General features: G+C 42.7%; 1 protein-coding gene across 1 annotated transcript in view; it reads left to right on the forward strand.

Annotated features, from left to right (window-relative positions):
• The first annotated feature begins 4496 nt into the window (after positions 1 to 4496).
• The window catches only part of LOC118395530 (sorbin and SH3 domain-containing protein 2), a 116620-nt gene continuing 96189 nt past the window's right edge, over positions 4497 to 24927 (forward strand). The window contains 2 exon segments of the mRNA XM_052464343.1: positions 4497 to 5103; positions 22425 to 22554. The gene's annotated coding sequence lies outside the window, so the exon portion shown is untranslated.

Here is a 24927-nt window from a genome sequence, read left to right on the forward strand (position 1 = left end):
ATTTCTGAAACATCAGGCACAGACTGATATTTTATTTAGCCTTGTAGTCAATAAAAAATTGTTTTAGATAGTGTGGTTGGCATGAGTTGCATGGTAGTGTATAGCTTGATAGCTCTCTTCGAGTGTCCATGCAATTTGGTGGCTGGGGGGTAGTGTAATTGTAATGCGTGTATATGGGAGGCGAAGTCAAGTGGAGTATAATAAGCAGGCACACTTTAATTCCGGTTACCAAATGACAGCACGTAACACATACAAGTGCCAAAAACACAGTCTAAAACAAAAGTGCAACGCCTGACAATTATCCACGTAACAAATAACAATCACTCACGAATACAACATGGGGAACAGAGGGTTACATAATAAACAAGTAATTGGTGAGTGAAGCCAGGTGTGATATAACAAAGACAGAACAAATGGAAAATGAAAAGTGGATCGGCGGTGGCTAGAAAGCCTGTGACGTTGACCGCCGAACGCCGCCTGAACAAGGAGAGGGACCGACAGTAATTTTGATATTGCAGGCTGGCTGGTAGCTGGAAGTAGCTGTTTCCTAAATATTAAAGCATTCATTATTCATGCAAAAAAAACAATGTGGCGAACTACAGTTTTGCTTGTGGGGTAGAGTGCCCTTGCACCAAAGCATCACTACTTGTTACACTACCCTGACCTCATCCTGCAATTTGGGCGACTCATTTGTTTGTGGACACCGAGGTTTAAGAGCAAGCACTCCTGCTTCAAGGAGTGTGCCAGAAAACTTGTCTGAGAGCCACACCAGTTACTCCAATCTTACTTATGCAGCTGCCAATTGTTTCCACATAGCATTGAAGTTGTTGGTGTCATGAAATAATGTGAGAAGCAATTATATAACAACGGCATTCAGGGAGCTGTACAGTCAAAAGGGTTCACAAAGCAAAGCACTGCTGAGGTGTCAAAAATGCAGAGGTGCAGAAGGTGTCAAAAAAAACATACACTAAAGGCCTTGTTGTAATGGGAGAAAATGATGACGGATACACATTTGGAAAGATCTCACCGATTCTGGTCACAGAATCACAGGTTCATTTAATTGTTGGAGTGTATCGGTCTGTGTCACTGGTCCATCTCAGGGTTCATTTTATACCAGATATTCAGATGAATTATGTGTGTGTTTAATGAAGATTGTCTAATAATTACTCACCCACTACCAGTTTATAAAGTGTCAGGTTTCTCTGTTTCCCTGCGTCACTGTGTGTTCTCCTTAAACCAGTGTAGGCATGGAGGGTCTTCAAGATGCAATTAAACACCAATTCCCCGAGTTGGAGACTGAGATGGTGAGATCTTTGTTGGAGCATCTGAGGGCAAATGTTGGAGTGGAGAATACTGACGACCTTGAATATGTTCAGCCCGAGGACATAAAATACAATTTGACACCAAAGAGGTGTGATCTTGATTGATAAATGTAACATATTTATGTCATTGTTATGAAAAAAGGTGCTGTCTAGAACCTAAAATGGTTATTTGGCTGTCCCCATAAGAGAACCCTTTGAAGATCCCTTTTTGATTCGAGGCACATGTATAACCCTTTTTGTTCCAGGTAACACTCTTCTGGGTTCTGTGGAGAACCCTTTCCACAGAGGGTTCTACATGGAACCCAAAGAGGTTCTACCTGGAATCAAAAAGGGTTCTCCTATGGGGACAGCCAAAGAACCCTTTCGGAACCCCTTTTTTTTGTGTACACACACACAAGATTAAAAAGGTTCTGTAAATAGTTAGTTTGTTTGCCCTTCAAAATAAATGGGGGAGGGAGTGAGGCATATGCAATAAAAAAGGACAGAAATGACAGAAAATACATAAGTACAAAAAATACAAATGTTTCTGTGAATTGTTTGTTTGTTCTCTTGTGCTGATATGGAGTGAAGCGCATAGCCTAAAAAAAAAGAAAGATTTGTATTTAAAAAAAAAAAGAAAATGAAGAATGGATAGGATTTGTAACAATGGATAGGACACTTGTCCTTCTCCAAGCATCAGTGACCTCCAGGAACAGTGGCCTTTCCGCAGCCTTTCCTTTCCACCAAGTTATGGCTCTGCAACCACTTCAATACTTGTGATTGACACCTGACTCAAGCTCTCCTGAACAAGGGTAAGAGAATTGTCAACTTTTCTAAAAAGCCAAAAGACCAAGTTGAGAGAGTTCCAGTGCCTCTGCTGAATGAAATCGACAGGTTACATAAAAGGCAATGACGGTCCAACAGCCACTGCTGCCATTCTTCTGTTGATGACCCACTTCAAAGAGAAGGACATCTCTGTTCCTCTTGGCAGATGTAAGGAATAGTGTTTTTATACTTATAAAGTTTATATGGTGTTTATACTGTACTATTACACATGATTTGAATATTCTTTATATAGGTACAGTTGAAGTGGGAAGTTTACATGCACTTAGGTAGGAGTCAATTAAACTCTTTTTTTTCAACCACTCCACACATTTCTTGTTAACAAACTATAGTTTTGGCAAGTCGGTTAGGACATCTACTTTGTGCATGACACAAGTCATTTTTCCAACAATTGTTTACAGGCAGATTATTTCACCTATAATTCACTGTATCATAATTCTAGTGGGTCAGAAGTTTACATACACTAAATTGACTATGCCTTTAAACAACTTGAAAATTCCAGAAAATTATGTCATGGCTTTAGAAGCTTCTGATAGGCTGATTGACATCATTTGAGTCATTTGGAGGTGTACCTGTGGATGTATTTCAAAGCCTACCTTCAAACTCAGTTCCGCATTTCACTGAAAGAATAAACGTTTTGTTTTCGAAATTATAGTTTCCGGATTCGACCATATTAATGACCAAAGGCTCGTATTTCTGTGTGTTATTATGTTATAATTAAGTCTATGATTTGATAGAGCAGTCTGACTGAGCAATGGTGGGCAGCAGCAGGCTTGTAAGCATTCATTCAAACAGCACTTTCGTGTGTCTTGCCAGCAGCTCTTCGCATGCATTACACTGTTTATGACTTCAGGCCTATCAGCCTAATGGCTGGTGTAACCAATGTGAAATGGCTAGCTAGTTAGCTGGGTGTGCGCTAATAACGTTTCAAACGTCACTCGTTTGGAGTAGTTATTCCCCTTGCTCTACAAGGGCCGTGGCTTTTGTGGAGAGATGGTTAATGCTGCTTCGAGTGTGGCTGTTGTCGATGTGTTCCTGGTTCGAGCCCAGGTAGGGGCGAGGAGAGGGACGGAAGCTATACTGTTACACTGGCAATACTATAGTGCCTATAAGAACATCCAATAGTCAAAGGTATATGAAATACAAATGGTACAGAGATAAATAGTCCTATAAATACTATATTAACTACAACCTTAAACCTATTACCTTGGAATATTGAAGTCTCGTGTAAAGGAACCACCAACCTTCATATGTTCTCATGTTCTGAGCAAGGAACTCAAAAGTTAGCTTTTTTACATGGCACATATTGCACTTTTACTTCTCCAACACTTTGTTTTTGCATTATTTAAAACAAATTGAACATGTTTCATTATTTATTTGAGGCTAAATAGATGTTTATTGATGTATTATATTAAATTAAAATATGTGTTCATTCAGTAGTTGTAATTGTCATTATTACAAAAAATAAAATAAGAAATTGGCCGATTAATCAGTATTGACTTTTTTTGGTCCTCCAATAATCGGTATCAGTATCAACGTTGAAAAATTATAATCGGACGCCCTATACTAGAGATGTCTAGTAAGTATCCACTAACACCCTTACTTTTGTGTTTTCTGAAATGTACAATTTCACTTTGTGAAACACTTCACACAAATTATGCCCAATGTTTCACAGGGAGTATCGTATCTAATTTAATTCAGAGCATATAGCTTTCAAAGACATTTGGACCGTGACCAAGGTTATGGTAGTGAGTATGAAGCTTCCACTGTGTGTATGCAGCATGTGTCAATCCTGCTCTCAAAGCAATGTGCTTTTCCCTGCCATGACCAGGAACCACAGAGGACATCTATATGGGTCATGGGCAACCCCCTTACACTTCATCTGAATAATTCAGTGGTGTGTGTGTGTGTTAGGCTATATCATGCTTTCAGTACTCACTGTGTGTACAACATGTAATATTGTTGGTATACTTTGATGGCTATGGTGATACGAAATGGGCGTGTGTTTGCAATGCCTGATAAAATGCTAATCTTGATAGCGCACCTGCAGAAGATAAGTTATATATTTGCCTAACAATGGATCATACACTGCAGGCTCATTGTGCATCCTAACTAGTAGTGCAGGCTACAGGCTCCAAGATAGGCCACTGCATTGTAAGCACATGTGAAGGTCTTTTGCAAACTATATGCAGAGGTAGGGGAATGATATTTTGCCCTGTTATAGGTGACCTGCACATCTCTCATCTCCATCCCATCCCATCCTCCTAGAAGAGCACATAATTGAACCTGGGTCGTTGCCATGACTACGGGAGGGACCAATGAACTGCACCATAGGCACTAGGCCAATTTACACGTGGAGGAGAACACAGCATACAGCATCATCCTCGCATACAACCGCCCTTTCCCTGGGAAACAAGGAGGCAGGCTCGAGCCATTGGATGATATCTGATAAACGCGAGCTGTTCCTGGGCTGTCAGATTGGCGGCACCCAGCCGCGTCGCTACGCGCACCGATCATGCGGGAACAATGTGAGCTCTCGTCTCCTCCTCTTCAGCTAGCCCCTCTTCAGTCAAGAGGTGTTGTCGTGGTGAGACGGCGTTTTGTCGGGAGTAAAGGGACAGTTTTACTGCAACGCTATCTCCATAGCTCCGAATGAGAGCAAGTGACCCGGAAGAAAGGTTGTTGCCTTGCTTTTGCCTGCCCGTGCACGGTGTAGTAGCAACGTCCATGCGCCGTTTGCTAATTTGAAATTGGACCGAGCCAATTGAGGACTTCGAGGCAGGTGTGCGGTGTCATTCGTAATTCTGCTGGCCAAAAGCGTATACGCGGTCCATTTTCCCGTCTCATCTCAGATGTGTATGGACTTTAATACCGGTCAAGCAGGCTCCTGTCGACGAGGTTGATACAGTATTTTGTTGCAGAGCGAATTTCTTTCAGATGTCTCCGTGTTCGCTTTGAGGTAAGCAATGTCGCAACAGCCTCTGCAAGCTACCGCTACTGCAATTAACGCACATCTGATATTGTAGCTAGGTTATCTACATAGTTTCATATCATAGACAAAACATTATCCAATATCCCGAGAAAAGTCTACAATGTTGCCAATGTTCAAATTAAGGCAACATTAATGGAACACCCACCGTGTTTTGCGGTTTGTTTATTTGGGAATGCATTCACGAAAACAACAGTGCGGATGCTTAGCCTAAATGTCCTCTGCCATAGCGGAATGGTTGTTGTTACGTATCCCAATACATATTTTCTATATTGTAGCATATTTATTTTGAACAACAAATTGGAGCTTTTATTATGGCGAGTTTCTCCTTGTCAACTTCTTGATAACACGACTCGACTTCAATTCGATCGAAGTGGGTTTGACCACATTCCAATGGACCGGTGTTGCCAGTTCTTGGCAATGAATAAGAAGGTTTACGGTAACCCAGTCTAGCGTGACCTTCTTGAACAAGAAAGGATGCTCTCGAGTTGATGCGCCAATATTTTTCCACGTTAATTAACATAACAATTAGACAAGGACCATCGTTAAACTGTCATTAGTGGAGACGGGCCCAGGGGGTTGTGAGTAGAAAAGTGGATTTCTTGTTGAATACAATAATTACATTGTTGCACTGTTCTTACTTGTGTTTCCCAAACTCGGTCCCGGTGCCCCCGCTGGCAGCCTGGTCTCATAGACTAGACGTAACGTAGTAAATCTAAATCCGGCACACTCAAATTAGTGTAATATGTTATGGTTACATAAAACAGATGGTTACTTAAGGCAAAATTGAAAGTATGTTGGATGGGTGAGCGCATAACTTAACCCTAGCTAATGTTAGCCAGCTAGCTAACGTTAGCCACCTAGCTAGAGTTCTGAAGATATCATACGTTTGCAAATTGGTAACATATAATACAAATTTTATTTCGTAACATAATGGGGTGGGGGATGGGACATCCACAAATTAATACATATAATACTTTTTGTATGGTATCATACTAATTGAAAGGTCTCAGATCTGCATACAGAATATTACAAAATGCTCTGAGACCATGTTGCCCCTGGGTGTACATTTTTATATTTTTGCCCTACACTCTTAAAAGAAAAGGTTCCTGGAGTATCCTTTAGGGGTTTTTCAAATTAAAACTGTGGGGGAACCCCTTTTAATGGTTCCTCGAATAACCTTTTTGGGTAAAAAATGTTTAACTACCCCTTAATAATAATACTACACATAACAATAACATTTTAGTTGTCAGTGTTTATTGTGTTTTTTAGTGGCAAAGCAAAAAAATCCAAATATGAGAAACTCCCACAGAGACCCAAATATAATGGGTATATCCTCTAGTGTGTTAGTTTCCCCCAAGAACCCCCACCACAACTAAGGAGGTTCCTCGATGAATCCCACCTCCCATGGAAGAACCTTTTGGGGGCAATTTTCAGTGCCAAGAACCCTAAGGTTCTTCAAAGAACTTTAAAGCTATTAGAATAACCCCTGTTGAACCCCAAGTTGCCAAAGCTTGATGATGAGTTGGTTATTTGAATCGGTGGTGTTAGTGCTAGGGCAAAAACCAATCCATGGACCCAGGGTGCTGGAGTGCCCAGGCCTGAGTTTGGGAAACCCTGGACTAAGGTGATCATTAGCCAAGCCAGCAATCAACACCATCCATGTTCGTAAGTTGTGTAGGAGATATTGAGTGAAATGATTATAGCCTACTTGGAAAACCGGACATTGAGTAAATTACGTTGTTTTCTCCAGTTTTCATACTTACCAAATAATGCCCTCTTCTTCCCCTCTTCCTTTGAACTTTTTAAAATGAATACAGTGATAAAATTGATTTTAATTTGTTATCACCCATTCACTTTCACTGAAGAAAATCCCTTTCTTTGGATTCAAATGCTCATTAACCTCCCTTCACTCCCTGGGCTCTAGCAGAATGGACTCGCGTCATTACACCATCCCCACTGCATGGGCATAAAAGGCTTAGTGCACATTAAGAAGATTACCCTGGCCAATTGTTGCAGCATTACTGGGGATTCACTTCCTTCTCTCACTGCTATGCCCTTCAACAATGGCAATCAGTCTTAACATTTGCCATAGTTGGCAATTATTGATTAGTCTTAAAATGATAATAATTATCAGCCTGAAGGTGGTCGTATGATGTCAGTTTATGCAAAAAATAACCATCAAAATTAAGTCGCACACTCCATGTATAAACTCCCAGCAATTTAATGGGTATTTACCAACGTTTCGGCATCACTGTGCCTTCCTCGGGGTGTTTTGCATCATGAGTTGATCAATTGTATTTGTTATATGCAGTAGCACAAAATAAATGACTTTTTTTACATTAGAATTTTTTCTTTTGAAGAAAGTTGATGGCATTTCATGGCCTATTCAATTGGTGAAATGAATTCTGTCACATAGAACAGCTGAACTGTCATGTAGGCTATTTAAGTCAGACACGATACGGTGGCTGTGAAAAATACTACCGTGTCTGACATACAGTAGCTCAGTGAGCTCACTCATGCCCAACGATCTGACAGGAAATGTTCAAGAGGATTGAATCCCTTTTTTTTTTTTAAACTGTAACTCGGTCCCACCCACAAATAAAGGGATGACATAATGAGAAAAAGTGAAAGGCCGGTGGTGACTTCCTGTTGTCAGTCTAGTCATTTAGACACACACATGCACGTACAAACACACACACACACTCATTTTAATGTCTTCCCTTCTTCCTCCTGTTCAGTTCCGATGTGTTTTGTTTTGAATGATTACTGTGTAATGCTATCACTACGGGAACCGCATACCGTGTACCTGCGAGCGAGTCTGGGGTGTGTGTTTGCAGAAGTGTCAGTGTGTGGGTTTGTGTGTAATTCTGGAAGTAGGTGTGTGTATTTGGAAACTACTTTGTAATGTGTGTTTGTGTGTAAACAAGCCTAGGACCTAGTCCAATGAAACTCATAATGGGAATCGACAGTTGGCAACTTGGCGTTTGAATGGATGTCACTAAGACGAGCTAGCCAATAAACAGTCCGGAGGGATGGCTTAAATATAACCATACATTAATGAGACAATCATCGCATTTTCACTTGATTGATTTCCCAGGGAGGGATGGCGTTAGTGTCCTGCCTCTACAGCTATGTGGCTGCACCTGCTACCTGCCAGTTAGAGTTACTGAGGGGAGTGGTGCAGGATCTAGGCGGGCCATCTGGGATTTGGAGAATGCGATACGGTTTCTCCCGAAAGTACAGAACAGGGGTCGCGCATTCTCTCTCTCCCTCTTTCACTTGCTCTCTATTTTATGACCTCTTCTCTCCAACTCTCTTCCTTTCTATGTCCCTTTCTTGCCCATTCCCTCTTCCTTTGTGTCTCTCTCTCTCTCTCTCTCGCTCTCTCTCTCCTGCTTTAGAAGAAGAGCTGATGTCATGGCTCAAGTGGTCTGTCTTTGAAAAGCTTGCCTGACCTGTTTCTCAGAACCCTTTTGATTAAAGTGCTGTGGAGGATATTTGCTGGTCTCCAATACAGCAACTCAATTACCTTTTTATTCAGACATACTGTAGTTTTCCCCATGACAGTTTTCCACAGAAACTTTCATCTTAGTAGCCCTTCCAACTATCTACTGTGTTTGCCATCAGTTTAAATGGACATTTTAGTCATTTAGCAGGCACTCTTATTTTACAGAGATTTAGTCAGTGAATTTAACTGAAGTTAAACGACTGCATATCAAGGTAATTGTTAATTGTTCAAAATGATGGAGAAGTGAAGCTGAAGGTTGCATGCCGTGGACTTCAGGGCTTCCCTCATAGTAAGCGGCTCAGTTGCCCTTTTGCCCTTAGCCTGATTTAGCTATAGTGGGATTACAGTCCCAAAAGGCTGGATCTTGTCTGGTTTTTAAATAGTCATATTGTTCTTAGTTTAAATTTGTGTTGCTGTTCTTTTTCCATTAGTGTTTTGTGTGGACCCCAGGAAGAATGGCTGCCGTTTCTTATAAGAATCATAACGGACTGCGTTAGGAGATGGGAGGCTAGGATTTGAGAAAGGTGAATTGAGGTGGCGTGACAGAGGAAGCGGGGATCCGTCCAATCAGCTTTTCTTTTTTTACTAAACTATAATTTCAGTGAAATACGGAACCGTTCCGTATTTTATCTAACGCCTGGCATCCCTAAGTCTAAATATTGCTGTTACGTTGCACAACCTTCAATGTTATGTCATAATCATGTACAATTCTGGCAAATTAGTTACGGTCTTTGTTAGGAAGAAATGGTCTTCACACAGTTCGCAACGAGCCAGGCAGCCCAAACTGCTGCATATACCCTGACTCTGCTTGCACAGAACGTAAGAGAAGTGACACAATTCATGTCAGCAGGCAATACTAACTAAATTGCAGGTTTAAAAATATATACTTGTGTGTTGATTTTAAGAAAGGCATTGATGTTTATGGTTAGGTACACATTTGTGCAACGACAGTGCTTTTTTCACAAATGCGCTCGTTAAATTCGATGATAAGTTAACAGACACCGCGTCGATTATATGTAACGCAGGACAAGCTAGATAACTACACATAGTTGATGATATTACTAGTTTAACTATTGATTATGTTAAGATTGATTGATTGGTTTTTAGCAGCATCATGCAGTGGGGATGTTTTTCAGCAGGAGGGACTGGGAGACTAGTCAGGATCAAGGGATAGATGAATAAAACAAAGTACAGAGGGATCCTTGATGAAAACCTGCTCCAGAGCACTCAGGATCTCAGACTGGGGCGAAGGTTCGCCTTCCAACAGGACAACGACCCTAAGCACACAGCCAAGACAATGTGGGAGTGGCTTTGGGACAAGTCTCTGAATGTCCTTGAGAGGTCCAGCCAGAGCACCATTACACCACCACCTCCATGCTTCACTGTGGGAACCACACATGCGGAGATCATCCGTTCACCTACTCTTTGTCTCACAAAGACAACGCAGTTGGAACCAAAAATCTCAAATTTGGACTCATCAGACCAAAGGACAGACTTCCACAGGTCTAATGTCCATTTCTTGTGTTTCTTGGCCAAAGCAAGTCTCATCTTCTGTGTAGAATTCTGAAGAGGGTGGCATGCAGAGATGGGTGGAATGGGCTGAGGGTTGGGATGTGGAATGGGAGTGGAGTTGCTTTGCTGGAGATTGAATGATGGTCAAAGATAAATCAAAATAAAACATGATAAAAAGTGAGTTTGAATGACACTGAAGGGCAGTGCTTTTACAGCTAATGCCGGTTTGCCTGAGGCTGATGATGTGCAGGTGTTTATACACATGCATATACACACTCTCATTCAAATACACACATACACATGTAATAGAGCCAGATGTGCACTCAAAATATACAGTTGATTTTGCTGTTATGATTTTAGTTGTCCTTGTTGTCCTTTTTTTTTGTTTGGTTGTTTGCTGTTTTCTTTTGTATTTTCTCTCTTTAGTTAATTTTCTTGGTTGTTGGTGCTTTTGGGGTGGGGTTCTTTGGGGTGGGGAATGGAATTAATTGTATTACATCTTTTCATGGGGGGCTGTGGGAGGGGTCTCAGATGGTTGAGTGACAGCTATTGGGGAACTGTGGGGGGATCTTGGAAGGTTAGGGTTCACATCGTTTGGCCTGGTGGGAGATCTGTCAATGTGCCCTTGGTTAGGGTGTTGACTCTGGATGCTTCTGTGTGTCGCTCTAAATGGGAGTCTGTTGGATGATTGATGTGATGTAGTTGTTGAGCAGCTTCACTGCAAGTATATTATATGTTTTGGAAATTCAATAAAATCTTCGTATCGGTGTCCTTTTAGTAGTGGTTTCTTTGAAGCAATTCAACCATGAAGGCCTGATTCACGCAGTCTCCTCTGGACATTTGGTGTTGAGATGTTTCTGTTACTTGAACTCCGAAGCATTTATTTGGGTTGCAATTTCTGAGGCTGGTAACTCTTAACATATCCTCTGCAGCAGAGGTAACTATTTCCTGTGGCAGTCCTCACAGCGCTTCATGGTTTTTGCGACTGCACTTGAATAAACTTTAACATTTCTTAATTTTCTACATTGCCTGACCATCATGTCTTAAAGTAATGATGGACTGTCATTGTTCTTTGCATGTGTGAGCTGTTCTTGCCATAGTATGGACTTAACCCTATTTGGTAAAAGACCATCTTCTGTATACCACCCCTACCTTGTCACAACACAACTGATTGGCTGAAATGCATTAAGAAGGAAATAAATTCCACAAATTAACTTTTTTTTTTATCAAGGCACATCTGTTAATTGAAAAGCATTCCAGGTGGAGCTGGTTGAGAGAATGCCAAGAGTGTGCAAAGCTGTCATCAAGGCAAAGGGTAAATCAAAATAAAACATGATAAATTGAATAATCAAAAATATTTTTGGGTTACTACATGATTCTGTATATTTTATTTCATAGATTTGATGTCTTCACTTTTATTCTACAATGTAGAAAATAGTACAATGAAGAAAAAATCTTGAATGAGTGTATCCAAACGTTTGTATATACAGTCCCAATCAATCAAATGTATTTATTAAAGCCCTTTTTACATCAGCCTATGTCACAAAGTGCTGTACAGAAATCCAGCCTAAAACCCCAAACAACAGCAATGCAGATGTAGAAGCACAGTGGCTAGGAAAAACTTAATAGAAAAGCAGGAACCTAGGAAGAAACCTAGAGAGGAACCAGGCTCTGACGGGTGGTCAGTCCTCTTCTGGCTGTGCCGGGTAGAGACTACAAGAGTACATGGCCATTAAAAGGCCAGATTGTTCTTCAAGATGTTCAAACGTTCATAGATGACCAGCAGGTTCAAATAATAATCACAGTGGTTGTAGAGCATGGAACGGGTCAGAACCTGAGGAGTAAATGTCAGTTGGCTTTTCATAGCCGAGCATTCAGAGGTAGAGACTGCAGGTGCGGTAGAGAGAATTCTCGGGCCGACTCTTTTCTCTGTATATATCAATGATGTTGCTCTTGCTGCGGGCGACTCCCTGATCCACCTCTACGCAGACGACACCATTCTATATACTTTCGGCCCGTCATTGGACACTGTGCTATCCAACCTCCAAACGAGCTTCAATGCCATACAGCACTCCTTCCGTGGCCTCCAACTGCTCTTAAACGCGAGTAAAACCAAATGCATGCTTTTCAACCGATCGCTGCCTGCACCCGCATGCCCGACTAGCATCACCACCCTGGATGGTTCCAACCTTGAATATGTGGACATCTATAAGTACCTAGGTGTCTGGCTAGACTGCAAACTCTCCTTCCAGACTCACATCAAACATCTCCAATCAAAAATCAAATCCAGAGTCGGCTTTCTATTCCGCAACAAAGCCTCCTTCACTCACGCTGCCAAGCTTACCCTAGTAAAACTGACTATCCTACCGATCCTCGACTTCGGCGATGTCATCTACAAAATGGCTTCCAACACTCTACTCAGCAAACTGGATGCAGTCTATCACAGTGCCATCCGTTTTGTCACTAAAGCACCTTATACCACCCACCACTGCGACTTGTATGCTCTAGTCGGCTGGCCCTCACTACATATTCGTCGCCAGACCCACTGGCTCCAGGTCATCTACAAGTCCATGCTAGGTAAAGCTCCGCCTTATCTCAGTTCACTGGTCACGATGGCAACACCCATCCGTAGCACGCGCTCCAGCAGGTGTATCTCACTGATCATCCCTAAAGCCAACACCTCATTTGGCCGCCTTTCGTTCCAGTACTCTGCTGCCTGTGACTGGAACGAATTGCAAAAATCGCTGAAGTTGGAGACTTTTATCTCCCTCTCCAACTTCAAACATCAGATATCCGAGCAGCTAACCGATCGCTGCAGCTGTACATAGTCTATAGGTAAATAGCTCACCCTTTTTCACCTACCTCATTCCCATACTGTTTTTATACTGTTTTTATTTATTTACTTTTCTGCTCTTTTGCACACCAATATCTCTACCTGTACATGCCCATCTGATCATTTATCACTCCAGTGTTAATCTGCAAAATTGTATTATTCGCCTACCTCCTCATGCCTTTTGCACACATTGTATATAGACTGCCCATTTTTTTCTACTGTGTTATTGACTTGCTAATTGTTTACTCCATGTGTAACTCTGTGTTGTCTGTTCACACTGCTATGCTTTATCTTGGCCAGGTCGCAGTTGCAAATGAGAACTTGTTCTCAACTAGCCTACCTGGTTAAATAAAGGTGAAATAAAAAAATAAAAAAATAAAGAGAGCGTTGAAACAACGGAGCACGTATGGTGAACAGGTCAGGTTTCCCTAGCCGCAGGCAGAACAGTAGCAACTGGAGCAGCAGCACAACCAGATGGAGTGGGAACAGCAAGGAGTCATCAGGCTAAGTAGTCCTGAGGCATGATCCTTGGGCTCAGGTGCTTCTGGAGGGGAGGGAGAGAGATAATTAGAGGGCGCATACTTAAATTCGCACAGGACACCAGATAAGACAGGATAATGACACCAGATATAACAGACTGACCCTATCCCTCCGGCACATAGACTATTGCAACATAGATACTGAAACGGGTGGGTCAGGGGCACACTGTGGCACCGTCTGACGATACCCCCGGACAGGGCCAACCAGGCAGGATATAACCCCACCCACTTGAGGGATAACTTCAACCACAACTTACTACCCTGAGACAAGGCCGAGTATAGCCCACTAAGATCTCCACCGCATGAGCATGAGGGGGGGTAAAACCGGACAGGAAGATCACGTCTGTGACTCAACCCACTCAAGTGATTCACCCCTCCTAGGGACGGCATGAAAGGGCACTAGACAGCCAGTGACTTATCCCCCGTAATAGGGTCAGAGGCAGAGAATCCCAGTGGAGAGAGGGGAGCCAGCCATGCAGAGACAGCAAGGGCAGTTTGTTGCTTCAGTGCCTTGCCTTTCACCTTTGCACCCCTGGGTCAGACTATACTCAATTATCGAGACCTACTGAAGAGATGAGTCTTCAGTAGAGATTAAAAGGTCAAGTCCGAGTGCATCTCTCTCATGGATAGGCAGATTATTCCATTAAAATGGAGCTCTATAGGAGAGCCTGCCCTGCCTCCAGCTGTTTGCTTAGCAATTCTAGGGACAGTAAGGAGGCCTGCGTCTTGTGACTGTAGCATACGTGTAGGTACGTACGGCAGGTTAGCAGTAAAACCTTAAAATCAGCCATAACCTTAACAGGAAGCCAATGTAGAGATTTTCTGTGTCAAAGTTTTGGCTTTTTCAAGTTTCAAGAGAGGCTTTATTACTGCCACTTTTAGTGAGTTTGGTACACATCCGGTGTATAGGGTAGAGGTCGACCGCTTCTGATTTTTCAATGCCGATACCGATTATTGGAGGACCAAAAAAGCTGATACCGATTAATCGGCCGATTTATAGAAATAAATGTATTTGTAATAATGACAATTACAACAATACTGAATGAACACTTATTTTAACTTAATATAATACATCAATAAAATCAATTTAGCCTCAAGTAGATATTGAAACATGTTCCATTTGGTTTAAATAATGCAAAAACAAAGTGTTGGGGAAGAACTTAAAAGTGCAATATGAAAGCCAACATTTCAGTTCCTTGCTCAGAACATGAGAACATATGAAAGCTGGTGGTTCCTTTTAACATGAGTCTTCAATAATCATAGGTAAGAAGTTTTAGGTTGTAGTTATTATAGATAATTTCCCTCTATACCATTTGTATTTCATTACCCTTTGACTATTGGATGTTCTTATAGGCTCTTTAGTATTGTGTAACAGTATAGCTTCCGTCCCTCTCCTCGCTCCTCCCTGGGCTCGAACCAGCAACACAACTACAACAGCCACCAAATCGAAGCAGCGTTACCCATGCAGAGCAAGGGAAACAACCACCCCAAGGCTCAGGGCGAGTGAAGTTTGAAACGCTATTAGCGCGAGCTAACTAGCCAGCCATTTCACTTCGGTCACACCAGCCTCATCTCGGGAGTTGATAGGTTTGAAGTCATAAACAGCGCAATGCTTGACACAACGAAGAGCTGCTGGCAAAACGCACGAAAGTGCTGGTTGAATAAATTTTTACGTGCCTGCTTCTGCCTACCACCGCTCAATCAGATACTTGTATGTTTGTATTCTCAATCAGATTATATGCAACACAGGACACGCTAGATAATATCAACCATGTGTAGTTATCTAGTGATTATGATTGTTTTTTATAAGATAAGTTTAATGCTAGCTAGCAACTTACCTTGGCTTACTGCATTTGCGTAACTGGCAGTCAGTCTCCTTGTGGAGTGCAACGAGAGAGGCAGGTCCTATTGCGTTGGACTAGTTAACTTTAGGTTTGCAAGATTGGATAAAAAAGTATTCACTTCTTCCTAATATTGAGTTGCACTCCCTTTTGACCCTCAGAACAGTCTCAATTTGTCGGGCATGGACTCTACACGGTGTCAAAAGCATTCCACGGGGATGCTAACCCATGTTGACTCCAATGCTTCCCACAGTTGTCAAGTTGGCTGGATGTCCTTTGGGTGGTGGACCATTCTTGATACTTACGGGAAACTGTTGAGTGTGAAAAACCCAGGAGCGTTGCAGTTCTTAACACACTCAAACCGGTGTGCCTGGCCCCTACGACCATACCCCATTTTGTCTTGCCCATTCACCCTCTGAATGGCACACATACACTATCCAGGTCTCAATTGTCTTAAGGCTTAAAAATCCTTCTTTAACCCGTCTCCTCCACTTCATCTACACGGATTGAAGTGGATTTAACAGGGGACACCAATAAGGGGTCGTAGCGTTCTCCTGTATTCACCTGGTCAGTCAATGTGCCTCAGTGTATATGCCTTCATAGACTCGTAGCTTTCATCCGGCACCCAATTGTACATGCTCCTATGAACTTCACATGTTGGTGCTCATGAGTCCTTTACATGGAAATGACCTGGATAAGGAAGTCCCACGGCTGAGTTTTTTGTGACAAAGGACCCCATTGACCTTTACCCTTAGGCAGCGGGATATGACACGTTGAGTGTCCCAAATGGCACCCTGTTCATAGAGCTATGGTTGGAAGTAGTGCATTATATAGGGGTTAGGGTGGCATTTGGGAGCCAGGCGTTATTTTCACAGCATTAAGAGGGGTCGATGTCACTGGAACACCAACAGATCTTCTCTGTGTGAAAGAGGACACACAAACAAGCTATTTTCAGCAGGACTATTGTACTATTTCTTTTCTTTTTTCAATGTGGAACAAAGTTAGTTAGTTTGAATTGACCCCCCCCCACTCTCTAGAAACCGCTATCGCTGAGTTAAGCAAATCCTCTATAAAGCTTTAGAGCGCTGTAGAATATTGTAGATATCAACATTAAGTACTGAAAGCTTAAGCCTGCAGTGTTTTCAAATGTAGGAGTTCTTTCTGTGGTTGTTAAATGTTCGAAGCCTACGTTTCTTCATGAGGCCGTTATGTTTTTATAGTGTCAAACCAGCTACTCCCTTCCCGGGTCTCGTTTGTTTGCATCCTGTTTGTTGCGAGCGGTGGAAAAAGTGTGCAGTGATTCATGGTGGTCAAAGGTCAAGCTCTCTGAAAAGGCACAGTGGTGGTGCCCCTCTGGCCCTGGCCCAAGGCTTGTTCCTCTGTGACCTTTCTGTGGGCCCGGGATAAGCTGTGAAAATGAGCGGTAAGGATTACGGAGGAGGAAAGTATTAATGACAATCCTACATCCGTTTCACTCTTTTTCTCGCGCGCGCGCTCTCTCTCATTCTCTCTGTGTATTCTATTGTGGCGATGACATACGCGACCGGACGGTGAACCAAATGCGAGAGTAGTTTGTGCCAACAACTCTGCAATAAATGCCGGTATGGCGGAACTGGCGTTGGGGTATGTAGAGGAAGTAAGGGCTACACACACACACCTCTCTCTTTCCCTCCCTTGCTTCTGTCTCTCCGGTTTGATGAGAAGTATAGCGCTAAAGAAAGCCCTCCCGTCTCTAAACCTTGCACCAGTCAAGTATGTGTAAATCCCGGGGTCGACACGTCCTAAGCCAAAATGGCTGGGCGCCGCCGTCAACAGTTTGGATCCCGTTACCGGGCAGAATGCGAGGGAAGTAGTGAGCGTGGGTGCCCGATTGGCTGCCAGGCGAGGTGGTAGGAAATGGGCCCGTCGGTAGGTCCCAGGGCAGAGGTGTGAGGGAGTCTGGGAGAGGTTGAGCTGGGTTGATGGATGTCTCGTGTCATAATGTTCATAACATTCTTACGGCACTCTATCATAGGAGAATAATGTTCCCACTTATGACATCGATCTCCCAACACTTCACGTCCCAAAAAGTTTGATAAGGTTCAGGCTCAACAGTGGGATGCAGTTTATTTTATATGTGAAGGGTATGTTAACTTTAGCCACAGCCTACTTTGAATTCTATTTGGGGCCATTTTGGCATTAATCTTATAGGGCTGCATCTAGCCTTTACATGGCAAAGGTCACATAACCTGCTACTGTATACTGTAGCTCTCTATATGATTTAACTTAGGCCTAGTTTAAATAGACTATTATAACAGGTTTTATATAATCAACATAACAGGACAGTGTTCCTTGTTATCTGTAGGTGACATACATTAAGCCAACCATAGAGTATTTTTATGAAGCCAACCACCCAAACATAAAAGTCACTGGGCTTAAGGTTCTTTTCTGGGATGTTTGCTAGTGGGGTGAAATATAGGCCTAGGGCCCCGTTTTAATATTTTTGGTCCACCCCTAAACTGAGTTCATATGTGCCCCAAATGGCGCTCTATTCCAGGGATAGTGCATTACTTTGACCAGAGCCCTATAGGGTCCCTGTTCAAAAGTAGTACACTCTATAGGGAAAAGTGTCATTTGGGATGCAGACATTGTGCCACTGTAATTTGTGTTTATCCTGCTCCTCTCTGCTTTTTATAACCTGTCACTTACTTAGCTGGGAATGGCTGGACCCATATTGGTGCTGATAATGGATTGGGTGTTGAAATCAGGCCGGTGAGACAATGTTGACGTGCCCCGTCTAGTCCTGATTGGCTCATAGGTTTGTGTGTGCGCCAGCTTTTCGTCTCTGGTACTTTAATGTAATAATTCCAGAGCTGTTCGTGCAACATATTTGGTTCATTAGTTTCTCCCTTTAACAATCATGTATTACTGAAGTCTCTACCTGAACAGCAATCGGCGACAATGCCCAATTAGTGTTAAAATGCCGTAAGACTGGTCAGTACCAGGGTTGGATGAACACGTCCCATTTGATCTTTCTTCATGACTAGAACTGAAATGGAACAGGCTGAAAATTGCTCTCTTTCTGGCCCTCAGAATAACAGACAGAATGACAGACCGTTCCTTTTAGGTCCATGATCTGTCTGAATAGGTTACATCATTAGCACATGTCAATTCTCTGCTCGTCGAGATACCGCAGCTAGCGCTGCCAGTTGTCGCTTAATCATGACAGCTGACACCCCAATCACTGGGGTCCTCAAGGTGCCAGGCTTAGAATGGGACTACTTCAGTGGCAGGAGACATGTTATCATGTCATCAGCGCTGCTTATTTCCATAGTGGCCGTCGGGACCTTTTTTAGAGGGGATTTGAGCGTTACCACTTCATCATTGGCAGGGTGACAGGGACTCGGACTGTGATCCAGGACGGGCAGCTGGCTGAATCGATGCTCAATTTACCTTTTTGTCACACTGCATAGTTGCTGGACATGCAGGTGGTTGAGAGTTTCTCTGGTCCTGCTTGTTAGCACTGAGCTAGCTAGCGGTAGCGGCTCAACTGTCGGTAGCACTATTGCTAGGACTTAGTTTGTTGTTAGCATCAGTTAGCACCAGGTTGTTGTTGTTAGCACAGTTCGCGGTTGACTTGTTGCTAGCTCTATTGCTAGGAGTTAGCTTGTTGTTAGTATCCGTTAGCATCAAGCTAACTAGTTGAAAGTATGAGCAAAGCCTGCGCAGTATGAAGACAGGCTGTAATTGCTTCTCAGTGTGACATTGGCTAGCTAAGTTCATGTGCAGAAACACGTCATTGGGTCTAACGGTCGTCTCGCGCCGAACTTCACGAGAATAAAAACGTGCCAGTTTGCCACTTCACGAAGTTGGAGTAATAACATGTACGACTTCTTAGGGCTGCAATCCCGTTAACGGGATGATATGACAACAGCCAGTGAAAGTGCAGGGCGCCAAATTTAAAACAACAGAAAACTCATAATTAAAATTCCTCAAACATGCATGTATTTTATACCATTTTAAAGGTAATCTTGTTTTTAAACCCACCACAGTGTCCAATTTCAAATAGGCATTTACAGCGAAAGCACCACAAACAGTTATGTTAGGTGACCACCAACTCACAGAAAAACCCAGCCATTTTTCCAGCCAAAGAGAGGAGTCACAAAAAGCACAAATAGAGATAAAATGAATCACTAACCATTGATGATCTTCATCAGATGACACTCATAGGACTTCATGTTACACAATACATGTATGTTTTGTTTGATAAAGTTCATATTTATATAAAAAAAACGGAGTTTACATTGGCGCGTTATGTTCACTAGTTCCAAAAACATCCAGTGATTTTGCATCATAAATGTAGATGAAAATACAAGTTATACACATGGAATTATAGATATACCTCTCCTTAATGCAACCGCTGTGTCAGATTTAAAAAAAACTTTATGGAAAAAGCAAACCATGCAATAATCTGAGACGGCACTCAGAAAATAAAAAAATAAATAACATTTTCTGTCTTCGCTATCATGTGAAATGCGCTTGACCAGCCCTTGGCTCTCTGCCAGACACCTGGCTCATTCAGCTCCCATTCAGCCCCACAACACAGTAGAAGCCTCGTTCAAGTTTCTAAAGACAGTTGACATCTAGTGGAAGCCCTAGGAAGTGCAACTTCATCCATATCCCACTGTGAATTTAATAGCAGCTGGGTTGAAAATCAACTAACCTCAGATTTCTTACTTCCTGTTTGGATTTCTTCTCAGGTTTTTGCCTGCCATATGATTTCTGTTATACAGACATAATTGAAACAGTTTTAGAAACTTCAGAGTGTTTTCTATCCAATACTAATAATAATATGCATATATCAGCAACTGGGACTGAGGAGCAGGCCGTTGACTCTGTGCACCTCTGGGCACCTTTCATCCAAGCTACTCAATACTGCCCCTGCAGCCGTAAGAAGTTAAGACATTGGCGCCAATCTAGGTTGTGCCTTTTTAGATTTCGAGAAAATGAACAACTTAAGAATTGTTCACTTCTCACATTGACTTCACAAACCCTGGTCTCCTTGGTTGGCTTCACAAATGTTTCCGTAAGTCTTGCGATTTCGCGCTATGTGGTGTTAGTTAGCATCAGAATCATTTCAACACCTATTCGATTAACAGGGAATTCTGTGTCCCGAAGCATGTGGATGATAAAGACTTGCAATTCAGGTTGCATGACCTTAACTTTACAATTAGACAAATATACTTTGTGTGAAATGAAAGTCCTCTATGTATTGTACAGTACATTCGCATGCAAGGCATCCATATTTATAGCTCAATAATACACGATGTTAAGTAAAGTTCGGAAGTAATCTTTGCAGACCATTGGAGCCATTTTAACGCAAGAGGAAGTTCTAGCAGTGGATGGAACACAACTTGTTTTTCCTCTCCCATCACAGATGGGGATAGCATTGTCCTCATCTCTCCAACAACATGAAACTCTCCGTTTCCCATAGCACGTTCATAATAGACACTGTGCTGTACGTCATTGTGCCTTTCTGCAAACAGCATAAATGCATCGCAGACCTCACAACACCCAAAGCTACACCCCAAATGGCCAAAGTAGCTCTTGTGGTTGGCAATTGTAGGAGTCACCCAAAATCCACAAGAAAAGGGAGTGGTTGGCACAGCCGTTTCTGTAGGCATGTTTGTTATGGAAGCCTCTGCCTCAAAATGGTAACAAGTAAAACATCAATCTCTCTCTTTATTCCACTATTTCCTTGAAAGCTTCCTCATCTCATTACTCATCTTGATGAAAACATGTAATTGAAAACCTATCCAGTCTTGTCATCCATCTGTTTTGATTGGAAAGTAGCAAATGAAGTATGAGTAAGTAATGATGTATTACAGTATATTGGGGCGAAGCCCATGAGAGAGCACTGGAGTGTGAGCCGGTGAGAGAGAAATTGCGGTAATGAATTGAGGTTTGTCCACGATAACCAACTCCTTTTGTTAAATATGTTGAATAATTTATCAGTCTTGGCTACCTCATCAGTGACCACCAGTGAGTTTAATTTGACTCATCCAAAGGGGATAATTAAAGGAACTTAATGAACATTTCAGGGACCTGGCGGATGAAGCTTATGTTATGTTGTGTATGTCCCTTGCTGCATCTATTTGTGTCTGTTTGGTTTACTGCTGCGTTTAGAGAGGTGGAAGTTGTCCAGTAGCTGTGTTACGTTATGGGATGACCAGCCTCTAAAAGCAAGGTGAATATAGCTCTAGTTACATCACTTGCCTGCGAATAGCTGGTCGGGATAGGGTGGAGGGGACTGTGTGTGTGTGTGTGTGTGTGTGTGTGTGTGCGCTTAATGTTTATGTGCTCGCGGATCATCACACTGAGCCGGGCCAACTTTTCTGACAGATGATCAAACCGTCAACAGCAGAGAGCAAAAGCTTGTGTCCTGCATGGGCTATATCGAATGTGGCTTGTTGCTCAACATAATTTCTGTGTGGGAACTCCACTTTACATGGCGCCCAATAAGTTAATGGCACACACATAATCGTTCAAATAGCGACGCTGGGGAGAGATGGGTGTGCGTTACCTATTTGACACCTCACTCCGCGCAGTCTGCCCATTCCGTCCCCCTTCTAGTCTATCCATCATTTATTTAGACTCTGCTGCTTATCCTGACAGAGGAATGCCTGTCTGCTACTGAGCTACTGCCCCGCTGACATAGCTCATGCCTGGGATGGGGAGGTGTGTGTGTGTACGTGTGTGTACGTGTGTGTGTGTGTGTGTGTGTGTGTGTGTGTGTGTGTGTGTGTGTGAGCTTGTGGGTTTGTAACTGCGTGATGGCTACGTGTATTGTATGTATGTAGGCAGAAGCAGATCCTGTCACTTTATCCACCCCCCCATACACATTCCCACACTCTGACCCACCTACTCTAGGGGTAACTTTCCAGTCCTGTAGTTGCAGCATGTCTGTGTCTCCAAATAGCCCTCTCTCATCACTGCTTCACCTAAACAGGGAACTCTCTCGCTCTCTCTCTAACTCTGTTTTCCTCTTCTCTCTGTTGCATCTGGGTGCTTCCCAGGAACGGACAGACTAGGCTCTGGATTTAAAGCCTGAGGAGGAGTGCGGAATTCTCCGGAACGAGTGAAGAATTGAGATCACTGATGCCCGTCTCTCCCGAATAAGTCTCCCAGCTTTTGACTTTTATGACGGTAAGATTTTTCTTTTTGCCTCTCTTGCACTAGCTGTCTGTACCTGAAAGGTAATGAGTTTTTGCTGTGTTTGCAGGTGTAATGTCAGTCAGAGTAGGCTTTGTTTGAACGGACATGCCTCACAAACCATTGGGAGTCGAGCACTTGCATATCAGTGGACTGGATGTATGATTTTGATAACAATTCATAAGTTTTCATAAGATCAACAATGAGGGCAAAGTGAATGGAATAGTCCAGCAGTAATTTTTATTTATTTATATTTTTTATTTATTTATCTGTTATTTTACCAGGCACTCCAAAATTATGAATAATAAACAAGTATTTATTTTTTACAATTTTTTTGAAGTCTATTTGCTTTTTGCCTTATAGTATTTATTTATTTATTTGACCTTTATTTAACTAGGCAAGTCAGTTAAGAACAAATTCTTACTTTCAATGACTGCCTAGGAACAGTGGGTTAACTGCCTGTTCAGCGGCAGAACGACAGATTTGTACCTTGTCAGCTTGGGGATTTGATTTTAGTAATTTGTTTTTGATTGAGAATCTGCACTTAAAATGTTTTTGTAATATGATTAGATCGGATACTCTTTGTCTGTTGGAGCAGAACAGTACCACTACATCCCAGCACTACACCATAGCCAAACCCAACAGTGGACAGGACAAAAATGGTTTCAATTAAAAGCAGGGTTTTTCTTCCCGAACCTCTAACCTCAGGAAAAAGCCAGACAAAAAACGTACTTTGCTTTCACTTGGAACATAGGAACATCTAACCCAAACCAGGCTCTTCAAATAGTCTACAATACAGCCACAAAAAAACAATACTTTGCTTGCATTTTCACCTCTAACATGTCGGCTGCCTGTCAAAATGGTGTATGGCCTTTAGGGCTTTCGCCTTTGCAGTCTTGTCAATGCTCATCATGTTTACACAGCCTCGTTGGTCCCGTGCCACTTGTCTGTCTTGAACCCTGATGTGTCATCATATTGCAAATACAACATGGCTAAAATAATGAAAGAGTGGGAGAATGGAGGGAAGATGGAGGCAGAGAGAGAGAGTGACATGGATTGAATTTTGTGCAGTATCCGGAAGGTTTCCATAACTAATTTGAACCCATATTGAAAGACAACCGAAACTAACCAATTCCCCAAACCCCCCCTGCCTTTTCTCTCCCTCTCTCTCCCTCCTACTTCATTCTACCCTTTTTCACTTTTTCATCCTGCTCTTTTTCCCCTCCACAATTATCTGTCCATTAGGCCAGTCTCTGAGGTGTTGTGGAATGCCACCTTGACCCCACCCACCCCTTGAGTCCACACTCTCACATGCAGAGAGAGAGAGAGCGCGGCTCCCTTGGCCCTTGTTCCACCTGACCTCACACACACACAGGGACGCTTTGTTGCATGCCCATTGGCGAATGGGACAAGGACATTTTTACCCCCCCAGCACCACCACACTTTCGGGTGACGATTTCACCTCCACAGGGTTGTGTACGCACAGTGTCCACAGTGATCAATCGATAGGGAATTAATGGATGGAATGTGGTTCAGTTTTATTTAGAGGAAAAGGATTTCAATTTAGTTCAGGAAGATGAGGGCTTGATAGGCAAGAGGTCTCAGTTGAAGTATTAGCAGATTTCGGGTTAGGTTGAAAAATGTTGACGATAAATGTGTCTGGTTTGGCAACTCTTGTTTTTTATTTTTATCTTCCTCATACCATGCCGTTTAGGGTCATTTGTTAAAAGGCCCTGTCGTACACAAAGACAAAGATTGCTTTGCAGCAAGCAGTGAACAACAAGCTTCTTGAGTTACAATGCCGTGTACGAAAGTGAAACTCTGCAAACACGTATGAACAGCTCCACCAACACGCGTGCATAACGACAAACACACGCATACAAACAGTTGCTTACACACACACACACACACACACACACACACACACACACACACACACACACACACACACACACACACACACACACACACACACGGAGGTCAGCAAAGACACCCACAGACCTGCACAGACAATACACACACACACACACACACACACACACACACACACACATTTTCAGTGCTATGTAATGTCTGCTGTTGCTTACCGTTAGCTGGGCGAGTAGTGTGTCAGGGTTGTGTCACAGCGAGACTCTTGAGGCCTGTTGCTATTTGATGACGGCGATGAAAATAGAAGTATAATTGTCTGTAACAAGAGCCCAAAACACCAGGAGGGTACTTAAAGTATTTTTCTGGTACACAGTCCTACCCCACAAGATTGAGACTGGTACCAAAACAAGGGCTCTCCAGTCCAACTATACACACCAAGAGTTTGTCTTTGACATTCTTTACATGTCAAGCCGTTGACTTTGTCCCCTTTCCCAGATA

The sequence above is a fragment of the Oncorhynchus keta genome, chromosome 16, assembly GCF_023373465.1.
Source record: "Oncorhynchus keta strain PuntledgeMale-10-30-2019 chromosome 16, Oket_V2, whole genome shotgun sequence".
In the NCBI taxonomy this organism is placed as follows: domain Eukaryota; kingdom Metazoa; phylum Chordata; class Actinopteri; order Salmoniformes; family Salmonidae; genus Oncorhynchus; species Oncorhynchus keta.